The sequence below is a fragment of the Crassostrea angulata genome, chromosome 7, assembly GCF_025612915.1.
Source record: "Crassostrea angulata isolate pt1a10 chromosome 7, ASM2561291v2, whole genome shotgun sequence".
Classification (NCBI taxonomy): domain Eukaryota; kingdom Metazoa; phylum Mollusca; class Bivalvia; order Ostreida; family Ostreidae; genus Magallana; species Magallana angulata.
In genome coordinates this window covers 47331015-47348940 of record NC_069117.1, presented here as the reverse complement: position 1 = coordinate 47348940, position 17926 = coordinate 47331015, and the positions used below count along the sequence as shown (strand labels likewise).

Here is a 17926-nt window from a genome sequence, read left to right as displayed (position 1 = left end):
CAGCAACAGTGACATCTGTTTGCCAGTGTTTGGAGTATGCTGAATAAGTGATGGGAAGATCATCCATGATTTAGATTCAAAATTGATTGGTATACTTGCTCTCTTTTTTTATCTAAAATTTAGTACCCTGGTAACTGGGAAAAAATAAACTATTCGAAATCACAGATAATTTCAGTTCAAACTTGATTTTTTCTCTTCCAAAATGCAAATAGTTAACCATTTTATATTGAGGCCACTTACAGACCATATGAAACTGTTCCACCCCAGTTTTATTTAATACAAATACCGGTATATGTACTGCATGTGGCTATTTAAATTTCTTCCCTGAATATTAATGTACACATAGAGTACTATGATTCTAGCAACCAAAAGCATTTGAAATACAGAATAAATCTTGAGTATTAAATAATGTACATAGTATATTAACATGTACAGTAATATATAATTTTTAACAGCAACTAAATTTATTTTTGAATTAAAAATCTAGAGTTATATCTCTATATCATACAATTATAAAATATTTCTTACGGCAACACTTAAAACATACCGTTATAGACTGTACTTGCCAATAAAGCAAAGCTACAATTATTATAAACGTATATCAAAATATTTAGAATTTCTAATGTAAAATATTTCCTGCTTTTGAAATTGTAATATACTTTTTCAAATAATATTTTGCAATGCTGTGAAAGGTATACTTGAAAAATCAAATCCTATTAGACAAATAATTTAATAATCACACATGAATAACTTTTTTCATGTAAAAGGAGGAAAATATGGCTAGCTAAGCCTGTATTTTTCCAACCTCCTTTTACTTTTTACTCAACTTCTTTTTTTCATACTGATGTAGAAAAATATTTACAACATTAACTTAATGAGAAAATTATGAGGAAAAACAACAAAAGCATGAGATTAAATTAATGTTTTGAGAAAATATGATGTATCACTTTTGACATGATTAGGGTCTTTATTATTTTTAAATTAATATTTATGCAAATGAGCCTGTATTATGATTGATGTTTATGATAAATCTCTGTGTGTTTATTCTTTCCCAAACCACAAGGATATCCCCCAACATACAATATTAGAATCTCTGCTGCTGACGTTTTATTATCGGGCTCCTTGCCCATGTTGTAAAGTGAAAGAAGGAAATAAACAAGATTAATGTGGGCAATAGAGAGTTACAGCCGAAGATCCGTTCGACGGAACCCTTGCCTCAAGATCATTGTGTACAGAACTTTGATGTGGAATATCAACAACGTTCAACTGGACCAGAAACTCGGGTCATATCTAATCTATTGATTACAGGTAAACACAGGTGTTATCATCAGTAGTCAACATCACAGAACAAAAGAAGAAAACAGAGACAACAGTATGACACCATTTTCACAGAAAGGAAAAATGGCCATTACAATTACCATAAAACAAAACATTTATTAACCAACTTTTCTCCAAAGCTTTAAAAAATTGAAGAAAATTCTATTGTAATTTCTGATTAGGTATATACCGGCATGTATACCATTATTATCCAAATCCCAAAAGTTCTTTCCAATAATGAACAGAGAATCTTGGTAAATAGTAACCAACTAACCTTAATTGAAAAGGGGGAAAATCTTTGCCCTGTTTCAAGTCTTCTTCAAATTAGTGATGCCATGCTTTCCAATCCATTTGAAAAGTGAAAGCCGAAGACAACAATCAAAAGATTGATCCAAGAAATCTTAACGCTTAGAATCGGCTGATTATCCAGCAAGTACAAGGGCTTTTTCAAAAAGTCAAAGAAAAATCTTCTGACTCAGGTGAACAAAGCCCAAGAGGAAATTATTTGAGAAAATGACATGTGCTAAACACTGTCTTTACACTTTCATCTATAATCGCATCGACCAGACATTGTTCCAAATTCATTTATTAAAGAGATTATTTTTGGAGAAGTAAAATAATGAATTTTATTTTGAAAATTGAAACAAAATCTATACCTCAAGTGCAATACTATTTCCACGTAGGAGAGCTTTTAAAAAAAAAGAGAGAAACAAAAAATACACTTATAGCTACAAATAAATTTGCGTACATGGAAAAGATTGCAACATGAAACTGGTGAGAAAAGTCAATTTTTTGTAATAAATATACGCACCAATCCCGTGAACACAAAAGTGTAGTTCTTCCTAACAGTCCATAGCACACAGGTACACAGACTGACACCTGAAGTCAAGCCACATTACACCTTGGTCAGGTAACTACCGCTGTAAGTTTAAATGATACGTCAATTTCACTTCAACCAAATCACATGATCGCCCGCCACAGTGAAAACATATGCACAATACACAACTCCCTGGTGTTTGGGATCAAACATTCCGAGGGCAACAATCTACTGGCCCCGGGGCGAGCGGGACATGCATTGTGCGTGCGTAGGTCACAGGACAATTAATGGGACTAACCCTATGTCACAATTCATTCATTAACGACTCGTTTTAGTGTGTGCAAAATGACCAGTCATCTGAATGCTATTCTACAAACACCTCTTGACAATTATCACCTTTCTGTTTTAAAGGATTGTCTACCAATTAACAAATACATGGATTTTCCTGTGTGCAAATCACTGTTTTCTACAGGTGTCTAAAATGACAAAACAAATTGAAGAAACATTTTATTTCATCAAAGCATATATAAAAACCATCAACTGATGGTTCAATTCCCTCATTTTATTCTGCAAACACCTGTTGCATCAAAACACCCCTCCCGGCAAAGGGAGTTGTTGACTAATGCAGCAAAATATAATACATGTATAAAAAAAGAACCCATTCTGGAACAAAATCGTAGCAATATCATGAACTAACTCATGAACTACCTAGAGGCTTCAGTTATAGTACTGTAATTATGCAGATTTAAAAATCATTCTAGCTGCCATTAAATTTTGCTTTCAAATTAATCCTTCTTGAAATACATAAGAAAAGAGAATGGTTCACAGATGAAAAAAAGATTTATAATGATAAATGGGACAATACGTTTTACACACTCGAAATCTCCCCAAAAAATAAATGGCCTCCAATAAAGTTATCTAACACTTCTGTCAACAAGTTCTGTGTTATCCAGCAAGCATAAAATTGGAAAATTTTGAAATCAAAGAAATAGAGAAATTAATGCAAATTGGAATATAAGATATGGAGATCTTTATCGCTGCTTTCTCATTATGTGAAGATAATGGACAGTGGTGTGTGTATACCAAGACTTTATTGGTTCTGTCTACGGCTCGAGACCTCAAAAATCACAAACAACAGAAAAACTGCAAGTCAGAGAGTCACTGGGAACTTATCTCTGACGGCGATCAAAAATGATATCTGCAATTTAAAACGTTGTGCTTTCAAATTCAAAAGAATAAAACTGTGATTTTCAAAAAAGGTTCGAGCAATTGAAGATTTGCCCATTTATCTTATCTAATATGCCCATAATCATCCCATCATGAGCTACCTGACAAATTACTTCTTGGACAAAGGCGTAGAATATAGAGAGACTCTCAAGTGGGTAGTTTACTCCACGAATAACACAACATAATTAACTATACATCGTGCTGAATTAACGGCACTGAATACCAATTGTTCCAGTAGTTTTCATTTTATTGTCCTAAACTATTATGAACATAAACATACGCTTCCCTGATAGTTTGTTGAACAATTGGGCTGAAAATTTCTTAAATCCCAAATAATTGCCCTTTTTAACAAAATGTTCCTTTTCAATAAAAAAAATCATATCATTGAGTTGGACACAAAATCTTTTTGACCCAGTTTTTCTGTATTGAACCCATGTACACAGGCAAAGTAAAGTAAGTTCAAAACTCTTCAAATTTAATGGGTATATACATTATCTCTAATGATGATAAATAATCAATGCCTATATAAGTAAACCTGTCACCATTATCTATGCAGATGGAAACAAAACCATCATTTTAAAGAAACAAACAATAAAATTGAAATATTGAGACTTAAACAAGAGGCCCAGGGGCCACATCGCTCACCTGAGCAACAATTGCCTTAATTCTGATCAAATTAGCATTACAGTATCAAAATATCTTGACAACTGAGTACAGTAGATCCTGCTAAAAAAAAATTTGAAAATCTGCCAATTTTTATCCACCTCTTATTTTTTGGTAAATACCAAGCCCCTTTTGTTGTTGTACCTCTAAGATTTTTCTCTATTCCTATATACCCCCCCCCCCCCCCCCCCCCATTTCGTGGCCCCACTATTTTCTAGGGAATCATGGTTTCATCAAACTTAAATCTACCTTTAATCTCATAACCTGTGCTTTCACACTAAGTACTGAGTTTTGGACCAAAAACTTTCCCAGTATATTTTTAAAGATTTTTTCTATATATTCCTATGTAAAAATTCAAACCGCCATCACGGTCCCGCCCTACCCCTAGTGATTTTGCAAACTTGAATTTACACTACCCGAGGATACCTCTACACAAGTTTAAGCTTTTCTGGCCAAATAGTCTTTAAAAAGAAGATTTTGAAATATTTTCTCTATATATTCCTAAGTAAAATTTCATCCCCCAGTGTGGCCTCACCCTACCCCTGGACTATTATTTAAACAAACTTGAATCTATATGATCTGGGGATGCCTCCACTCAAATTTGGGCTTTCCTGGCCTAATACTTTTGAGAAGAACACTTTTAAAGATTTTCTCTATATATAAAAAGGTATCCCCCATTGTGGCCCCGCCCTACCCCCAGGGACCATGATTTGATTTTGATTCACATGCAGAGTCGTGTGTACTAATTTTGATTCACATGCAGAGTCATGTGTACTAATTTTGATTCACATGCAGAGTCGTGTGTACTAATTTTGATTCACATGCAGAGTCGTGTGTACTAATTTTGATTCACATGCAGAGTCGTGTATACTAATTTTGATTCACATGCAGAGTCGTGTGTACTAATTTTGATTCCCATGCACAGTCGTGTGCAATATTTTTTCTGGTTCACGTGCAGAGTCATGTGCACTATTTTTCTGGTCAGCATGCAGAGTTGTGTGGACTATTTTTTCTGTTTCTCACTCATGGTCATGTGGACTATTACTAATGCACATGCAGATTCATGCACACATGCTTTATTTGTATTGTTACATGTATGTAAGTTTACATGTGAATCTAAAGATATACATTGAGACTGAAAATGCTGCATGTGAATCTACATTATCTGAGGATGGTTACAAATTTGAGATTTCTTGGCCAAATAGTTATTAAAAGAATTTTTTTAAAAGATTTCTCTATATACTCTTATGTAAAAATTGATCCCCCAATTGTGGCCCCACCCTACCCCCGGGGACTATGATTTGACGAAACGTGAATCTACACTACCTGAAGATGCTTCCATTTTAATTTGAGCTTATCTGGCCTAATAGATTTTGAGAATAAGATTTTTAAAGATTTTCTCTATATATATTCCTATGTAAAACCTGATCCCCCAATGTGGCCCCACCCTACCCCCGGGGATCATCATTTGAACAGACTTAAATCTACACTACCTGAGGATGCTTCCATTTTAATTTGAGCTTATCTGGCCAAATAGTTTTTGAGAAGAGGATTTCAAAAGATTTTCTCTATATATTCCTATTTAAAACATGATCCCCCTATTGTGGCCCCACCCTAGCCCCGGGGACCATGATTTAAACAAACTTGAATCTACACTACCTGCGGATGCTTCCACTCAAAATTGAGCTTATCTGGCCTAATAGATTTTGAGAATAAGATTTTTAAAGATTTTCTCTATATATATTCCTATGTAAAACCTGATCCCCCAATTATGTCCCCACCCTACCCCCAGGGACCATGATTTGAACAAACTTAAATCTACATTTCCTGAGCATGCTTCCAATTTAATTTGAGCTTTTCTGGCCTAATAGTTTTTGAGAAGAAGATTCTTAAAGATTTTCTCTATATATTCCTATGTAAAACTTGATCCCCCAATTGTGGCCCCACCCTACCCCCGGGGACCATGATTTGAACAATTTTGAATCTACACTTCCTGAGGATGCTTCCATTTAAATTTGACCTTTTTTGGCCTAATAGTTTTTGAGAAGAAGATTTTAAAAGATTTTCTCCATATATTCCTATATACAACTTGATCCCCCAATTGTGGCCCCACCCTACCCCCGGGAACCATGATTTGAACAAACTTGAATCTACACTACCTGAGGATGCTCCCATTTTAATTTGAGCTTTTCTGGCCTGATAGGTTTTGAGAAGAAGATTTTTAAATATTTTCTCTATATATTCCTATGTAAAACTTGATCCCCCTCTTGTGGCCCCTCCCTACCCCCGGGGATCATGATTTGAACAAACGTAAATCTACACTACCTGCGGATGCTTCCACACACGTTTAAGCTTTTCCGGCTGAATAGTTTTTGAGAAGAAGATTTTTGAAAAATACCAACAAATTTTTAATAATTCTCAATTATCTCCCCTTTAAAAAGGGCGTGGCACTTCATTTGAACAAACTTGAATCCCCTTCACTTAGTGGTGCTTTGTGCCAAATTTGGTTGAAATCTGTCCAGTGGTTCTTGAGAAGAAGATGAAAATGTGAAAAGTTAACAACGACAACGACAACGACGACAACGACAGACAACGGACAAATTGTGATCAGAAAAGCTCAGGTGAGCTAAAAACAGTATTGCCAATATGATGACGAATAATCAATGAAGCTGATGCTTCCCACTTCTCTTCTCCATGACTAAAAAAGTAAAATCCTTTGTCTCAATAAGGGAGACATGATATCGATTCCAAATTGACAGATATGTTTATTCCGTGAGAACTTTTAGTGGCGACAGTCTTTAACAGGTAGGAGAAAATATAACGGAATGGTTTCATTTCCAAGCAACACATTCTGGTGGGTTTCCTTCAAAGTCCAACTTCAAAATTGAGCATTACTTTATGAAGTTCATAAATCATAGCGAAAGTTCTTTTAAAGACAACTGTTTCTGTTAGCAAAAGGATATGTATTCCTACTCGTTACATATCTGTTCCATTAATATGGTCTATAAAACTGTATAACTGGATTTTTATTACAAAGTACTGTATGCAGGGAAATATTCGCCCTGTTTTATTTTCGCCCCTTTTGTCCTTGTTGTCAGCGGGCGAATTTAAAACTGGGCAAATTCTAAAGTTTCATATTATCTCTCTTTAAACACAACTGTTTTGAATTTAAGACGGGGCGAAACTGTTAACAAGTGTAGAAGGGCAAAAATTACACGGGGCGAAAATAGCCCTGTATACAGTATTACAGTTTCCTAGCTAGCAACCTATAAAAAAAAATTTGCATCCACAAGAAAAAGTTATACAATACAGTATAGTGGTAGTACCAGTATATGTAATAATTCATGATAATGACCATGGGACTTAAGTGATATAAATCATGTTAATTTTGGTGGTAATATGATTACACAATTTTTCTTACTTATGAAACACCATCTAGAAAACTCCTCCTAGGATTTTTACTCCCAATTTTTTTTACGACCTTGTACCAGAAGTTGCCGATTTTCAACACTCTGGCTGGTCATCTCCATGACCTTCAGTGTTTGACAAGATAAATGTGAAATAGGATCCTCCCGAAAGAATGGTCCTCCGATTCCACATATCAGCTCAAGCCATCAAGAGATGCCATTTATCCTTTAACTTTAGTCAAAAGGTCTCCTCATTAAAAGCTTTTAAAAATGTTAATTGTATCTGTTTAAGAAAACGGTGATTTACATCAAGTCTAGATGAACTTCTGCTACACACCCTGTATGACACTCAACAAATAATTCTGAATCTCTGCAGGAAAAGGAACTATAAATTTTATATAGTGGCAAATATAAAGAAGCCTCCCTTGGTATTTTTACTAAGTTTTTTTTTAATGTGTTTTGAATTCTTCAGTGTGTGGTCTTTCAGTTTAGGTTGGTGGTTCTGCGTGTAACAAACCACAAAGCCAACATCATGCAAGCAGGTTCACTCCATAATACTAGATATGTATCCTTATAGGACGGAATCTTTTTTTAAAATCAGGCTTGCTCTGCACAAGGACAGAGAAATTAATGTCTTTACACATGCATGAAGTGTCCTGAATGCCCATGTTAATTCAATTAGAAACAGTAACACAATTTCTGTTTACCATGAAATGACAAGCAAACACCTTTTCACAATTGCTGACATTTCAGTTAATAGGAAATGTTTAAATGAGGCACATAATTAATGAGCAAAAGAACACGATCTTTGTACAAGAGACCTAGGAAATGATGAGTTACTGACAAGTCTGAAGTGGTCAAGAATTAGGGGGAGTTTTCCTGGGAAGGCCCTGGGTAAATAGTCCAGACAGGGCCATAATGACCATCAGTTGGAGAGGGTAATCATGGGGCACCAAGGAAAAGGGGGGACTCACTAACTCTACTGTCACTGCTTAACAGAACCAAAGCGTGCAGAAACCCTGAAGTGTAACCAGAACGTACGCGCTGAATTCGGGCTTTTGTTGGTCAGGGATGGGAGATGAATTATTTTGTTCATTACTCATCATCCCACCTGCGCCGAGCAAGGGTGCTCAGTCAAAAGTCGGCCATGTACATCCAACAGAATAAATCTATCGTGCAGGCGAATTAAATCATACAGCATGAGTAAAGTACACCCAATGAAAGCAGAAACCTACAGCACAAAATCGCCATTCTCATTCTTAAGTTTGGAGACGTTAAAATGTGTATTTGATCTCTTGACACAGAAAACTATTTGTATGGGGGTATTTTCATGGTTTATGATACATACAAAACAATCCTTATAATGTTTCTTAGATGACGGTTTGTCACAGTGGTATAAATTATCATTAAGGTGACCCTCGTCGAAGGCAGCACCTCAAACAATGGAGAGATGCGTGTGAAACGGTTGGCAGGAAACTGAATCAGGAAGATACTGTAGCACATCTTGGTCTAGAGTAGCGCGATTCTGGAGGAGTTCACAAAGCCCGCAGTGTCAAAGGGCGAACACAATTACGACATTCACCGAACTTATGAAGAATAATCATGAGATGAGGATATCATAGGAGTATCAGTCGAACAAAAGCCAAGTTCACAGAAACAATTCAACGGGAAATTACGAAAACACTGTGTAGTCTATGAAAAGATGAAAAAGTACATCAGGATAGAGTGCATAATATCATCTTGGAGACATGATGTCGAGGGAAGGCCATTGACAAACCTATTTGATGAAATTGAAGCCATCATGATGCACTATAAATTAGCAATGCAATATTTTTTACTACATAAATAATACAAACAAACAAATTGTTTTCACATAAACACGTTTGAAATTAAATATCTCTTTTGAAAGTTGATTTGTTGTTAAATGTCTGAGAAAGTAAATATCTTTATATGATCATATATGCATACTTTTTTCCCCATGTTTATATATACACTAGGGAAGGGGTAGTTTACAAATTATAACTGTGATAGACAGAGATTCTGTAACTCTTTCTTTCATCTACCATTAACCAGTTTCTCTCATATCATTTTTCAAAAAAAAAAATACCTTCTAGGAACAGCTTGGGACTTTTGTTTTATTCATGAATTCTAGGAAGTTATCGAGTTATTCCCAACTATCTTAATGGAAAAAAAACCAATATGGACAGTACTTCTCTTTTTGCATTCTCTAATGCATCCATTACTCCTCAGTGATACACTCCGCCTAGTGATAGCATTAGTATAGTCAATGCTTTAATGGATAACACTGATTCACATTGTCTTATCCAGGCCTGAACACCACTTACAATAAAGACTAATCACTATACTTCAGTAGGTATTTACTGGAAAGTGAAGATACAAGAAATGGAAATCTCACCCTGAATCAAGTTTCTGACAAGAATAAATCCTGTAAGCATTAGATTGATCTGTTAATACATGTACCAGCATGGACATAAATTATAGCGTTAAGTGTGGCTTTTTCAGAAGAAAACAGGAATTCACAGCCTGAATTTCACAGAAGATTAAAACATATATATATATGCCCTGATAGAGTTCAATACATGTAGTATATGATCAGCATCATTTAAAATCTAACTTCCTCTGGTTCAATGTTTCAAAGCAGAGAAATGTATTGCAAGTATCATAAAAAAACACAACCCCAGAACTTAAAAATACATATAAATGGATATCTATAAAAACCAAATATACAGACAAATTCAAATATATATGCAAACATGTATATTCTCAGCAGTTTTAAAATTATTGGATTAAATATATCTTAAAAAGTTGTTGAATGGCACTCTGATCTCTAAAGAGAAAAAACCCTCAAAATTGCATAACTTTTAAAGACATTTTAAACAGTACATGTTTAATCTCAATGTTACTCCAACAATGACCTTGATGAAATAGCAGTAAAATGATCAAATAAGAAGTGGTCAAGCAAGGCCATAGATGAGTTCTAGTGAAGTTTCCCACGTGTGGATCCAGAAAATTTTGCCAAGAGATATCTTAATAATGTTTGCCATGGTGGGGGATTACAAGGACTGTTTTTGGAAATTTTACTATTTTAATTTTAAAATTTTAATTCTCCCTGTCCCCCCCCCCCCCCCCTTAGATCCACGCATGTTCAAAATTAGTCCTTAGAGAAAAAATTACAAGTTACAATTCCAAGCACAGTTAGGAGAGATGTCAGTCCTGCATACTATCCAATATCAAACAGGTTTTGTAAAGATTACAATGTATAAACATTGCACACAACTTTACCAATCAAGTTGCAAACAAAGATCAGATTGCAAGCTTCTGATGACAAACCTGAACTATCTCTCTGACAGACAGGGAACCATACACTGCATTTACCTGTAACATAGCCTCTTTATACCAGAGACCAAAACAGGTGAGGACCAACAGATACATAAAGGGACGTAATCTACCAGTATTAGCTTCTGTACACCAAATGCGCAATTCCTGTTTATTTTCGTTTGTTATTTCATCCAAATGATAGAATTTCACTGATGGTAATAATCCATCATCAGAGTTTACCTCTGTGTTGAGAAATCTGAAGACCAAATCTTTTTCCTAGTTTTATTTCTGTAGAATAAATGAATTAAACATGAGGGAATCAGAAGTAAATTTGAACCAAATTGCTCCATTATCAAGTTATATACAATTTTAAAAAGAGAGTTTTATTCTTAAAAAAAAATTCTTAACTGTTCATTTATAAAAATTCTGTCTTTCTGAAGAAAACACATGTATCATATTACATAGACACATACGTTCTAATTTGATCTCTCTCACGTAACAGTATATTTTAGCCAAATAAATCTTAAAACGTAAACAGATACAGCACATTTAATGCACAAGTGGCCTTATTAAATGCTAAAATCATCTTTGTCTACATGCTTTTTACAGCGAAAACCACCATGCAAACAACTTCTACCAGGTAATTAGAAAAGAAAATATATCTGCATCATTATTTACAACCTCATAAGGACATGTGACTTTCCCTTACCTACTGGCATATTTTTCACACCACATATTTAGTTCAATGCATTCTGAGAAATGTCGGGATGAAGGACAATCATCTGACGTTACCCTTTTGTTGTTGCATTAAAATGGTTAATGTCAAAGCTTTTATATATCATCTAAAACATTGTACATAATATCAGTCCATTTACACTTAAGCAGGGTTTGCAGAAGTTATTATATGATAAGTTTAAATTCCAATTATATAGGGGCATAAAAGTAAATGAATTTGACCTAAAGAAAAAGAAAATTTATAAACAATATGCAATAAAAGAAATGTACCACACCCCTTATGACTGAGAGAACAAATGTGCATACATGTAACGAAATTTGTGAATATTGGGTAAATATATGCAATTAAACATACTCAATATAGAGCAAAATGAATTTCAAGTGACCATTAAGAAAAACTTTACCATAGTTATAACTGTAATTTATCATACCTTCATATCAAATGCGTACTAATAATATAATCAGCTGACAGTACTTCATAATACTCTAATTAAGTTATAGAATCAATATCAATGCAAATGTCAATATAACCTTTTTACTTCATTTATAAAAAAATTTTCTGCATTATATTTAAATTTGAGTATTTTATATTTGTTATAGCTGTATATTTGCTGTATCAGACATGTTTGTTATATATAATTTTGCTATATGTGAACAGTATAAAATATTCAATACTATAATAACATATCTGTAATTTTAAAGTATTTGCATATATATATGCAATATTAATGGCATTACAACTTTTTTCTGAAACCCTTCACTACTAGTAAGTACATTGTATTCACTGAATCTAATTATTACTGCATGATAACAACAGCATGCAAATCAAATGGAAAAATTCACTCATTTCTGCTTGCATTTCTACATTATATAAACATAGTTATATTGGTGTTTTGAATATTTAGGAACTCTTGAAAAACTGGAAAAACCTTTCATGAGAGTTCTAATTTGCTTTATATATTTCCCAAGTTTTCCAAAACATTACAATGTGATAACCTTCAGGAAAAATATCCCAAAGAATACTTCATTAATTGTTAATACATGTACAACTGATTTTTATATATTCAGAGAAAAAAATCAAGAATAAGCACAAATGCATATTGTTTACATTAATTAAATAAATCATAATTCATATTTATAAAATACCTGTCCACGTACTTCTACTAATTAACAGTTTGACTTGAAAGGGCTAAATGCCAGTTGAACTTCTACTGAACATTACATACACAGATATATTTTTTATTGTTCACATTCTTCAATAACAATAATTGTTATTTATGTACCAATGATATTGCTCATCTTACGTCTATTAAATGTATAAACATGACTACATGTACCTCATTGTATGCCATCACACCATCATCCTGTCAGTGAACTCTTCTTCAGTTTTTTTGACAAAGTACAAATCATAAACAAAGGATGGAGAAACAAAACTCCCAATCACCAAAATATATTTCTTATTCCATCAAGAACACCAAAATATTACGTTCATTGCAATTGAATTAAGTCACTGTGGAGTGAATACAGGAATTTGGCTGGTGACTAAATCATTAAATATTACCATATGTATTTGGTAACTAGATTCTATGAATTTGACCAGAAATGGGCTCTTTTCTTTGTTTCCGTGAATGTATGAGTTACATCCAGCCCCTGCTTGCATAGCTTCAATTTCTGGTTAATTGACATTTTGGGTATCATATGATAAAATGTCCTACTAAGTTACTGGGTATACTTTGAGCTCGGCCCAAACCGAAACATTTAAATCAGCCGAGCTTTGCCCGCAGATGTATTCCCTGGAGTATATATAAGAATATATATTGTTACGAATTTGGAGTAAGACCAACATATTTTTTCCATAGGTCTAAATTTGAAATTTATTTATTTTTACAAAGTAGTATCTTTTTTAAATTCTATTTTTCATATCACTAATCTAAGTAATCTTCGAGTATTAAAAAAAAACAAAGGAAGAAAAACTGGCCACAAAGCTTCTACCAAATCAGGTTTAAAAATTTTACAAAATAAATTCACAAACGTGTTTTACGGAGAAACTGATCTTTCCTTCTGGGAGTGAATTTAGCAGCAGTTCTGTCATCGGATATACCCAATCTTAATGTCTGTGGTGAAAAAGGTAGTAAATATTGACTTAACATGAGACCATGCCGCTAATTGATTTAGGACAAGCCTATCATTACCGTATTGTTGAGAACAAGTTAAATACCTGGTCCATTTCACAGCGTCATCAGTATTACTGCTTACCTGTCATTGCATCAAGATTTATTCCAGGGACAACAATGATACCCCCAGCACTGCACATGTCCCTTTTTCTCGTTAACCTGAAATCCAATATATTTTTTATTGAAATGTTTACAAAATTTAAGGACTTAAAGAAGGTGAATTTTATCTTTTCTCATTTTCAAAATAAGTGCAGTTTTAAGTATTGATGAGTAGAATATTTCATATTCAAGTGTATAAATGCACCGAGGCTTCCTTTTTTCACTGATAAGTGGTTTAATTGTTCCATACAATTGCAAATTAACAAGAACTATATGCTAATTTTAGACCCAGGGGTCCACATAGAAAATCCCCTTCTCTCCACCTGCTCTGGGTCCCTCCCCAACAATCAAACTGGTCCCCCAGCCCCTCATACATTGTCCCACATCATCTCAAATTATATGCCATATAAAGAAGCCACAGCTCTGCATGTTAGGGCACTGAAAAGATCCATAGAAAAGATATTTCCATTGAAATTGGTCAGGTGATCAATAAAATTTGATGACTATAGTCAGCTAGTGTGACTGGTGAATAAATCGCCTACAATAGTCCAATATGTTCCAATTAGAATTTAATGACACCTCACTGTATTGCAATATTCGACATGGACAGTCGGATATGAATGATAATGTCTTATTTCCTCTTTACCCTTTTCTTTGACCAAATGCATGTACCAGGCAATCAAAAATCTACAAAAGGGACAAGATGCTACAACTGCCAGACCTGTTTCATATTCCACATGATAAATTATAAAAAGATGGCAGCATTTAACACAGCACGTCAAAGAAAACCAATTTAGACTCTGTGCATGTATAATTTTGATGGAAAACAAACGCAGCTATAGGAAATGATAATATCTTGGGAGAAGGTGAAAAAAAATATATGATAATTAATTTTTGAATTGTGGACACTAATAAAAGAAATCAGATTTCAGTATACAGAATTCTGGGGTGGCTGGGTATCAAATTGGCCCCCAAACTTCAAATCTAATAAGAGACACGATAACTCACCGAATATTATCAAAGATATCCGATCAAAAAAAAAGCACACCGAAATTACCTGTGCCAGTTTTGATGACTATCAGCCAGGGGTGATTTACTTGGTGTCACGGCTGCTAGTGGTTAAGAATCACCATTCAGATTCAAAAGGTTTATCTCTATTAAAATCTCCCTGCAAAAAGAAAGTGAAATCCAGATCAGAACATCAATTTCCACAGTTTTTGATTCAGGTAAATTTATGGGGAAATAAAACGCTTTATTAAGTGTACATTTGCATTATAACTCTCACAATTTTTTTTTAAATATTTGACCACTGGAAGCAAATTGAGTGCAAATTTAATTCTTTTCATTCAAAACAATTGGGTAATGTAGTGCTAAAAAAACTATACTAACAAACTATATATAAATTGTCTAGATATCATAGTTACTGGTAATTATACAACGGTGAATCAAAGTGGTTAAATTTACGATCTAAAATTTAGCGAAACAGTGAAAAATAGAATTCAAAATTCTTAGTATCCTTGGAAGAGTTGGTTTTTTTTTAAGGGATTACAATAATCTATGGAAAAGTACTATATTAAACACTGAACTCCAATATTGTTTTTCTAATTCGAAGATTTTACTGAATAAAATACCTATTTTATGCATAAAAGGAAAAAAATATACCATACTTTCAAAAGTATAGAAATTTGACTCTATGATAAAAAAATATGCTGACTTTGATTTATGACTGTGATTAGAAAATGACATATGACGCAGGGTTTTTTCTTATTTTTAGTCTAGCGGTAATACCCAAGAAACTGAGAGAACTGTCTTGTTTATTGCTGTTGATTTACATTTAGACTAAACCTAGTGTGTATATGAGATAGGTGCACAATGTGATACCTGATTTCTCTGAAACTGGAGCAGTCTTGGTATTGAAAATATATGATAAACAGAGGATATATCTTATCCTGAAATTCAGTCCCAAATGTCTCCCAAATTACAGGTAACTTTAGGTGACAATTAGAAATTGTAGTGGCTGTCAGGTGATGCTTAGATTGGCAGATTTTATCATCAGACTTGGGATGAGAGATGGGCCGCTGACATTTATCTCTAACACACAGGTTTTCTGACTCCCACAGTAATATAGATTTCCTGACCACTATCAAAAACAGTCTCTGCATTGTTTTCTCTGTTAAACAACTTTGAAAAAAAGAACTAAAGTTGAATTTCATGCAATGCTTGTACCATAAATATAGTTGTAGGTAAACAAATATGGCAGTATCTGTGAATACATATTTACAAGGTCTTCCTGTTCATTCTTGCATAATATTACAAGATGTAGTACTCTGTACATTACACAGGGTGAGAAACTTTAGATGTGGTAATATTTATCTACCCGATGAAAGATAAGAGAAGGGATTAACAAAGGATTAAAAGATAACAAAATTAATCAAACTGATAAAATTCTATCATTCTGAAAATTAATCAGGTGAAGAATTGTGAGCTAGGTTTGAAAAAGCCCTTAGAATATCATATGAGACTTAACATTACGAATTCAGTGTCCAGTAAGACTGTAAGAAAATTAAAATGCATGATGGTGATCATTTTGAACTTTTTTACAGAGTGCAGAATTTCAGCTACACAAGTAAATTCAAACAGATTTGTTTATTAAAATAAAAGTTCAAAAAGGTTTCAATTTCTCCTAAATCTTATACACTTGCTGTTGTGATGTTAAACATGAAATCAACTTTGGATAGTCTAAGACAATTAACATGCATTGGTCATGATGAACTTTTTAATTATGAACTCATTACAGACAGCATCTGGCATCCTTGTGACCCGTCAGAACTGCCTGCAAGTGGACTGATGGCACGTGACTGCATCCTCCATTTGTCAACAGAACAAAGGGGAGACAACTCCATGGGACTACACACGATATTCCCTGAAGTCTCAGTCTCCCGCCTGTATGGACCAATCTACATAGAAATAAAACTTGATTAGAGCAGATTTAAATTCAATGCAAAAAGAAGACACTAAAACCACTTCTGAGAACACAGAATAAAAGATTTAATAAGGAAATCTGTTCAAGGGTTATTTTTAATTAATTCCATTAGTCTAGTGCCACATAGAGCCATACACTGGTCAGAACACAGAAAAATCAGAGAAATGTCAATAGGCAGCACAAGTACCCACCCAAATTAAGCCCCCTGAGTTAATCCCTGCATTGAGAGAGGGAACCTGCACACGCCCCCTGACAACAATGCCGAGTCCGATCATAAAGGCAAGCAGCCAAGCGACAGAATGTGGTGACAATTGACATATGTCCATGATGCGCTTCACTTTCCCTCAATGGATGCTGTGTGCTTGCAGACAGCTTCTGAAGAATCCAACAAAATTCCTGTAAAATTAGAATTAGATGGAGATATTCATAACAGGTGGAAGAAAAGAAATTACAGGGTACTTGATTCTGAGAAATCTTTCCTAGTATCTAAGCAAGATTCTGAACTTCAATAATTTATCAGAACATAAAATTCCTTGTGACCTAATGAATAGATCTAATTATTATTTTTTTCTTCTTTATCCAATGCAATTCTAATTTAAATTCCATAATACAAATAACAGGTGTAGATCTATAATCAAACAGCAAATTCTATTATTTGAATGTAAGAGATCATCACCAATAATATGTGGAAAGATTCACATGCATTTAATCCTATAATCAAAAATTCATAGATTCTCTTTCTTTGAAAAATTTACATCAGAAAGACACCATACAAAGAAGCTGACCAAGAGATGAACAAGGGCTGAATTACAAAAGAGGAAACTGTTTCCAACTGATAGGAGATAAAAATACAAAAAAAAAAAACCAGCAACACAAAAAACAGCATTATGAACCAGACCTTGTAACATGAAATAAATATCAAATACAGAATAAATGACAGCAGGACTGCTCACAAAGGCAAGCTTGAAATAAAAAAGATCAAGCCAGCCCTGGACATTGTGCCAATGTTCTGACCCTTAAAACCAAGTGCGGATAGCTAGCTGACATCATCTGGTTGACAAGATCTTGAGAGACTCTGATGGCCGAGTGTTACACATACATTAAAATACAACACGAAACAATAATATTCCAGGGAGTCTCCTTTCTATATGCATACAAAATGGTA

The 17926-nt window shown here is 34.0% G+C and overlaps 1 protein-coding gene across 4 annotated transcripts in view; it reads right to left on the bottom strand.

The window, feature by feature from the left end:
* Nucleotides 1-13838, bottom strand: part of LOC128192081 (protocadherin beta-15-like) — a 34462-nt gene extending 20624 nt beyond the window's left edge. The window contains exon 1 of one of the 4 annotated variants that reach the window (XR_008244499.1): nucleotides 2129-2285. The gene's annotated coding sequence lies outside the window, so the exon portion shown is untranslated. Of the gene's footprint in view, nucleotides 1-2128; nucleotides 2286-12842; nucleotides 13000-13761 lie in introns of those variants that run through there. The other 3 variants (XM_052864523.1, XM_052864521.1, XM_052864519.1) reach the window with 3 other exon arrangements.
* Nucleotides 13839-17926: the final 4088 nt, after the last annotated feature.